Raw genomic sequence first — 9,106 nt, 5'->3', positions numbered from 1 at the left:
TCTGTCAAGTGGCTATCTCCCAAGTGCTAAAAGTATGCCCACAGGAAGAAAAACATCATGTTCCTCTAGAAGACCTTATATATTCTCCAGGTATCATTTTATCCATGAGAGACGAAGAGTGGGTGCACTCATCAGTGAGTTCATGCACATGTTCCCCTGGTGGATGCAGCAATGAGGAGAAAATACCATTTTTTTGGTGGCATCCGTTAAAAGATGACCAAGAACAAAGTTTTCCAAAGATCTCCCTTGCTGCTCATGGCTTGCCCCAAAGCATCTCGTGACACTTCTTTCCTGAAGAGGACCTTTCCTGTGATGAGCCCTCACTATATCCCAGTGCTATATATAAGCACGATAGTGAGGCAACACTGCCTCTGTTTTATTTTCACATATGAGGAAACTGAGGTTCAGCGCACGCAGCTGGTGTCAGAGCCAGGATTTCAACCGCATCCTCCGTCTCCACTAGCTTCTTCCTAAGTTCCTTGAACCTTCTAAGTACTTCCTAAGACTCCTACTGTGAGTCTTCCCTGGTGGTTCAGTGGTTAAGAATCTGCCTGTCAGTGCAGGGGACACAGGTTCGACCCCTGGCCCGGGAAGATCCCACATATCACGGGATAGCTACCACAGCTAATGAGCCCCCAAGCTCTAGAGCCCGTACTCCACAACAAGAGAAGCCTCTGCAATGAGAAGTCCACACGAAGCCACAGAGACTCAGCACAGCCAAAAAAGTAAAAGAAATTTAAAAAATTTAATATCAAAAGAAGACTCCTACTGATCTAGTTGTCTAAGACCAAGAGTTGACTATAAGACAGATACCTTATACACTGCCTGGACCCCTGTCTGCTCACTGTCCTACCTTTCATAACAATTATCATTAATCATCAATTATGTGCCAAACATTATGTCAGATGCTATGGATATGAAAATTTGTAAGATATTCCTGGTTTCAAAGATCTCATTATGTAGTAAGAAACTCAGTTTTATCCTGGGTCCCTGTGACATCAACTATGTTTTTTAAACCCTCTATACACGAATCAACCTTGCCAAACAATATGGAGCAATCCAAGAGGCTAAAAGAGAAAAAGACAATGAGAAAGGAATTCTTTAGGGAAAGGGGCTAGAAAAACTATATTCCAAATTCTTCTTAGTAACAACTGGGAAAAATCACCCATTTTATCCCTTGTTACGAGCCTTGCAGAAAGGAGCAGATGAAAATATAACCTATGCAACCATCGGTAACAGGTTTAATCTGTCTGGATCTTGTTTCCTTTATAGGACTAATAATTCCTGTTCTGAATCAGAGTCACTAATAAAGATCAGATCAAAATTTTGCTGGTCATATAATATAACCCCTTCATTTCACATACGGGGAAATAGTTCCAGAAAGAGAAAGTGACTTGCTTAAACCATCAGGGCTATGTAGTGTCAGATTTAGGATTAGAACCCATGCCTCCTTGTCAGGTTGGTGGGGGTCTTCTTCCTTGATCAGAGGTACAGGGTGTGTAGGACATTAAATATATACTAAATTACATCCATCATAGCTTGCATGCATAAAGGTTTTCACTGTTTTGAAAAAAGAGTCTATGTAGATCATCCCTATTTTGAGGTTTTAAACCTCAGAAGGCCCCATGAGGCAGTAACGGGAGATACTCTTTTTTAATATTTATTTATTTGGCTGTGCCAGGTCTTGTTTGCAAAACATGGGATCTTTAGATGTGGCATGTGAACTCTTAGCTGTAGCATGTGGGATCTAGTTCCCTGGCCAAGGATTGAGCTCAGGCCCTGTACACTGGGAACACGGCTGTAGCCACTGGACCACGAAGGAAGTCTGCAGGTGAAATACCATTATCCCCATTTTACTGGGGAGGAAAGTGCAGCTCAGAGGACTCAATATTTTCCCAATGTCACACAGCATGCAGCAGAGACAGAACGTTGAGCCAGGCTTTTAATTCTGATCCACTACTCATAATTCCTGCACATTGAGTTTGGAGCAGGCAGAAAAACAGAATACACCAAAAAAAAAAAAAGCTCTTTGAAGCCTTAGAAAACAAGACCTCAGGTGTATGATTTCATTTGGAAATGAGATACTCCTCAACAGAAGGACATTCCCAGTTAACTGGAGCAGACCCATCTATGCAGGTCCCTCTCATCCCTCTTTAACTCTCTTTTCAACTGCTTTTCATACAAGGCCTTCCAAAGTGCTTTACTATCTGGAACAACTTTTCTGAAAGGTAATTTGGCAATAATTTAGTCTAAGAACTAGTCAGGAATGTTCAAAAATTTACCTGCAAACATATTCATTGCTACATTACCTACAATAGCCCCGCCCTCAAATTTTTAGGCCGAGAAATTTTCAACAATAAGGGATTGTTAAATACATCATGATACATGCATGTATTGGAGTTCTACTCAGCCATTTAAAATTATGTTGTAGTGAGTAGATACAGTGAGTAGTTGTAGTCAGGAAGATCCCCTGGAGAAGGGCACAGCAACCCACTCCAGTATTCTTGCCTGGAGAATCCTGTGGACAGAGGAGCCTGGCAGGATACATACTGTCCACAGGGTTGCAAAGAGTTGGACACAACTGAAATGACTTAGCACACACGTGGGTAGATATTACATGAAAATCTGTTCTCAATAGTTTAAGTGAAAAATCCATATACAGGCTTGTTTTTGTAAAACAAACCTATATATAGTTGTATACACTAAGATGCTATCTCTGTTAGATTTTATTAATAAGTTCTTTTTGATTAAGTGTACTTTCTAATATTTTTACAAAGAAAATAGTGGTCAGGACAGAGAAGAAACCTAAATGTCCATTGACAGAGGAATGGATAAAGAACATGGATTTCTATACAATGGAATATTACTCAGTCCAAAAAAAAGAAATGAAATGGTGTGTTTTCAGAGATATGGATGGACCTAGAGATTTCCATACAGAGTGAAGTAAATCAGAAAGAGAAAAATAAATACAGTATAATATTCCTTACATATGGAATCTAGAAAAATGATACAGATGAACTGATTTGTAAAGTAGAAATAGAATGAGAGACAGACAGAGATAATCCAGTCATAAAAAGAAGGAAACCTTACTATCTGGGATAACACAAACCCTAAAGGGTACTGTGCTAGCAAAATAAGTCAGACAAAGAAAGACAAATAACGTTTGGTCTCACTTACATGTGGGATCCAAACAACATCTAACTCATAGACACAGAGATGGGGAGGGGGGAGTAAAATGGGTAAATGTTGTCAAAAGGTCAAAATTGCCAGTTATAAAATACAATTGACCTTCAAACAACAGGGGTTTGAACTGCTTATCCACTTATACATGGATTTTTCCCCCAATACCGAATCAGTTCAGGTGAGTTCAAGTCACTCAATTGTGTCCAACTCTTTGTGACCCCATGGCCTCCCTGTCCATCACCAACTCCTGGAGCTTACTCAAACTCATGTCCATAGAATCGGTGATGCCATCCAAACATCTCATTCTCTGTCATCCCCTTCTCCTGCCTTCAATCTTTCCCAGCATCAGGGGCTTTTCCAATGAGTCAGTTCTTCGCATCAGGTGGCCAAAGTATTGGAGTTTCAGCTTCAGCATGAGCCCTTCCAATGAATATTCAGGACTGATTTCCTTTAGGATGGACTGGTTGGATCTCCTTGCAGTTTCCTTGGATCCAATGCTGAATACCACATCACTAAACAATCCACAAGGGTCCCAGGTTGTTCAGTGATAAAGAATTCACCTGCCAGTGTGGGAGATGTAAGAGATGCAGGTTTGACCCCCAGGTCAGGAAGACTCCCCTGGAGCAGGAAGTGGCAATCCACTCCAGTATTCTTACGTGGAACATTCCATGGACAGGGGACCCTGGTGGGCTACAGTCCATGAGATTTCAAGGGTTGGACACGACTGAGCACACAAACGATCCACAGTTGCTTGAAACCATGGATGCAGAACTACGGATACAGAGGCCAGACTGTAAAATTACATGAATTTTTAACTACACAGAAGGTTGGCATCCCTAACTCCCTGCATTGTTCAAGGGTCAACTGTAAATAAGTCCTGGGGATATAATGTACAGTTTGGTGATTATAGTTAATAATATTGTATTGTAGGTTTGAAAGTTGTTGAGAGAACAGATCTTAAAAGTTCTCATCATAAGAAAAAGAATTCCTCACTGTAAGACGATGGATGTTAACTAGACTTCTAGAGGTGATCATTTCACAGTACACATATATCGAGTCATGCTGTATACCTGAAACTAATATAATGTTATAAGATAATTATAGCTCAATTCGAAAAAGACATGTTGACAAGCTAAAATAATAATAATATACATACACAATTCCTTCATTTTCAGAGGAACATCTTCCTGATGGCCTAGTCATCAGCATGAACCGGTTACTGGCCAGACAGGAGTTGTACACTCAAGACGTACTGAAATGTGTAGGACTTGTTTCCACTACATTAAACAGTCTTGAACCAGTGTGCTCTTTGAGTTCTCATGACTACATTTTATAGTCTTTCTATTGGTTATCTCAAAATCAGCCTTTTTTCATCCTGTCACTATCAATTATTATCTCAAAATCAGCTTTTCCATCTTATTGCCACCAATGCCACCCTTCCCCCCACTTCTAGCCCACAGCTTCGAATCTGAAGTGGGCTGGAAATTGGATCATCAAAAATTAAGAATCACTAGGGACTTCGCTGAAGGTCCAGTGGTTAAGAATCCACCGTCCAGTGCAAAGTTCACAGGTTCAGTCCCTAGGTGGGAAGATTCCACATGCTGCAGCACAATAAAACCCAAGCACCACAAACTGAGCCCATGACTTAGAGCCTGTGCAAGAGAAACCACTGCAACGAGAAGCCTGCACACTGCGACGAGAGTAGCCCCCACTTGCCACAGCTAGAGAAAGTCCATGCGCAGCAGTGAATACCTGGCCCAGCCAAAAATAAGTAAATAAATAAAATTTTTAAAAGCCTTTAAAAAAATTAAGAATCATTTGTAAAAGAAATGCATGTGAAAGCTATCAAGAAAGTACGTGTTGCTGCTGCTGCTGCTAAGTCACGTCAGTCGTGTCCGACTCTGTGCAACCCCGTAGACGGCAAGCCCACCAGGCTCCCCCATCCCTGGGATTCTCCGGGCAAGAACACTGGAGTGGGTTGCCATTTCCTTCTCCAATGCATGAAAGTGAAAAGTGAAAGTGAAGTCGCTCAGTCGTGTCTGACTCTTGGTGACCCCATGGACTGCAGCCCACCAGGCTCCTCCGTCCATGGGATTTTCCAGGCAAGAGTACTGGAGTGGGGTGCCATTGCCTTCTCCGAAGTAGTACTATGTAGTACTATGCAAATATATAAACTTCAATTATTTTATGCTTTTTATATTATTTTATAGATGGATTTACATTTATATGATTGCACCTCAATTACCTCAGCTGGGAAGTGGGTATATTAATATAGCTACCTTCTATACTTGTCATGACAATCAAAGGTGTTATTATTTGTAAGGCACTTAAACCAGGGTCTGGCACATGTTAAATAATGAGTAGTGAAGTGAAACTCACTCAGTCATGTCCGACTGTTTGCAACCTCAACAGTCCATGGGATCCTCTAGGCCAGAACACTGCAGTGGGTAGCCTTTCCCTTCTCCAGGAGATCTTCCGAACCCACGGATCAAACCCAGGTCTCCTGCATTGCAGGCGGATTCTTTACAGCTGGGCCATAAGGAAAGCCCATAATGAGTAAGTGCTTGTTTAAAAAAAAAAAAAAATATATATATATATATATATATAAGAGTTAAATAAAATCACATGGGCTCTGAATCAGAGCGTGAAGGGCTTTGACATGAATAAAATGCTTGAGTATTAGAAAATGATCTGTGACATCTACCTTCTCTTCTTGGAAATTTTTCTAGTTTAATTGGTGGCTCTCTGGCCTATTATACCAGGATATGCTACACAGGACTCACACATGTACACACACACACAGAGAGTATATAGATACCAGTACTCCCATCACTCTTCTCTCTATGATTCCCTGAACTCTCCTGGTCAAAGAGTCACACAAGGAAGCAATATGACTTCCAGGACATTTTGAGAGTGAAACAAAATGTCTCAACACAATAATAACTAAGATAATACGTACTACACATTGAACATATTCCCATCTGAGCCAAATGCTTTCCATGTATTAATTTATTTAGTGTCCACACAATCATCTGAAGTCGGGACTATTGCAATTCCCTGTCTATGGATACAGGACACCTTCTGGAGACATTAAATAATTTGCCCAAGGTCATGCAGCACTATCCACATTGACTCCCGAGGCAGTGGCTGGAAAGCATTGTTTCCAAGACATTCTATTGTTATGTAGGTGCATATAATTCCCTGAAGGGAGTTATCCCTATAAGAATGAGCATGAATTGCCTGGCCTCAATTTAGAAGTCATAGGTGATGCCAGTTTTACTCCCTAGAGCACTGGTTATCCCAATTTGTTTACGGAATTACTGGGACATGAGGAAATTCTCCAGAAAGCCCTTGATTACTGTTCTGCACTTGGACGCAAAAGTCCTCTGTTTGAGTCCCGCCTTCTCATCCTTGTTACTGGATGAACACAGAGATGTTTTCTTTTTTAAAGATGTTGTTGATTGATTTGGCTGTGTTAAGTCTTAGCTGTGTCTCGCAGGCTCCAGAGTGCTGGGGCTCATTGAGGGCTTAGTTGCTCCATGGCACGTGGGATCTTAGTTTCTTGACCAGGGATGGAACCCACATTCCTAAATTGCAAGGTGGATTCTTAACTACTGGACCACCAAGAGAAGTCCACAAACACACAGATCTGATTCAAACTCTTCAAGCATCAATTTCTTTATATTCACAGCAGAGACAGTGACAGTTGAGTTTGTTGTGAGAGCCAAAGGCACTAATATTTGAGAAGGAGTCTTATAAACCCTCATGATGTATGATAGGAGGAAAGATTATTGTTTGTTGAAAAGCATGTCCTCCTGGTGAAACCCAGCCATAACTGCATGGTGATAACTGACTCCATGTCCATACACGGCAGCCTCAGCCAGGCACGCCACTCAGAGAACACCTGAGATGGGCGGTTTTGGAAGTGGATGTGCCCAGAGTTAGATTCCATCAGGATGCAAATATATTGTCCTCTCTGCCTTCAAAGTACCTAGTCTACAGAAGTGTGCTTGAGTTGTAACAATAATGGGTATAGTCAGACATCAGGAAGAACTTCACTAAGAAGATTAAGTTAGAGACTCTGAGAACTCCCTTTTGGGAATATTTAAAAATAAAATAGGTCCTTCTACCTTAAATGTTTCAAGAATTGACCTGACCAGAGCTCGAGGCTGGGATGAAATGACCTCCTCGGGTCTTTTCCACTTCTGTCCGGCTCTGATGTTCTAGCATTAGACCCTTTTGCTTGATGTTGCCAGTCAAGTTCATTTAGATGTCCTGGGCTCCTTGTGCATTAGATCGGCTGCATCCACAATGCCACAGAAAACTCTTTACGACTGAATAATTTCTTTTGTGTATTTTCAAGCACAGTCTCCAAAGAACATATGTTAACTTTCATGTAACTTAGAACACAAGGGACTATGGCACTCAATTTCTTCAGCAAGTCTGTAATTATTACTTATGATAATAATATCTTATATCTATATAATGTTTTATTATTGTTGTTATTTTTTAGTCTCTAAGTCATGACCCACTCTTTTATGACCCCGTGGACTGTAGCCCGCCAGGCTCCTCTGTCCATGGAATTTTCCAGGCAAGAATACTAGAGTGGGTTGCCATTTCCTTCTCCAGGGGATCTTCCCGACCCAGGGACTGGACTCACATCTCCTGCTTGGCAGGCACATTCTTCACCACTGAGCCACCTGGGAAACCCTCATATAGTACTTTATACCCTTCAGTATATTCTAATTTTATTAGATTTCAGAGCCACTCTTGTACTACAAATAAGCAATTATTATGCTCCATATTTTACAAAAGACAAAATGAAGACAGAGGTTTGGTGAGCTGCCTAAGACAACACACTTAGTAACTGAGTTGACTTTAGGAGACATACCATGTTCCAGCACATGTAGAAAACAAATCCACTTTCATTCCATGGACCACCGAAGATAGAAGCAGCAAATGGGGTAAGGAATTCCAGGCCAGTGTTCACATAGCTATTTACCCATCCAGTCCAAAAGCTAGACTTACTTTTCTGGAATAAGACATCCTGCTCATTCTGACCACAGAAAGCCTGGCCAAGTATTACTCTTGCCTTTTGTGCGACCCTCCCTTACCCAGTGGAGAAGGCAGTGGCACCCCACTCCAGTGCTCTTGCCTGGAGAATCCCATGGATGGAGGAGCCTGGTGGGTTGCGGTCCATGGGGTCGCTAAGAGTTGGACATGACTGAGCGGCTTCACTTTCACTTTTCACTTTCATGCACTGGAGAAGGAAATGGCAACCCACTCTAGTGTTCTTGCCTGGAGAATCCCGGGGACGGGGGAGCCTGGTGGGTGCCGTCTATGGGGTCGCACAGAGTCTAACACAACTGACGTGACTTAGCAGCCCTTACCCAGCAGCTCCCAACGGCAAATCTTGGAAACTTCTTGCAAAGATCACCCCTAGATGGAGGATCTAAGTCTAGGAAGCCCAAGTTTCCATCTTGTCTTAACAAAGAACTAACAGTCAGCTGACAGGGCGGAAGGGCAGTTGCAATCTGACTTCTATTTAGATAGAAAATATAAAACGGTATCATTGTAGAGTACATCATAGCTTCTAAGATGTTATTTAAGAGTTCCCGACTAAGCAATTTTCAAATCACATTCAAGAGGTAGAAGGAAGATCACATAACCACATTCCACATAGGAAACTGAGATTCACCTTGCGGTGTGAGACGATACCCATCCCAGACCCGGGGGTCTGTGGAACCATGACAGGAGAACTAACCCATTAGGAGAATCCTGTATTTGGTGTGGACAATAGGTGGTGATGGAAATCTTAGCTTTAACTATTTTTCCTATTTTGAGTTTTCATTTTTTTCAACATTTTAATAACAACAAATATTTATTTGTTAATCATTTTAAATAGTAGCTGTCTTCAGATGAC

The sequence above is a fragment of the Oryx dammah genome, unplaced genomic scaffold (assembly GCF_014754425.2).
Source record: "Oryx dammah isolate SB20612 unplaced genomic scaffold, SCBI_Odam_1.1 HiC_scaffold_17, whole genome shotgun sequence".
Classification (NCBI taxonomy): Eukaryota; Metazoa; Chordata; class Mammalia; order Artiodactyla; family Bovidae; genus Oryx; species Oryx dammah.
This window is presented reverse-complemented; position numbering follows the sequence as displayed.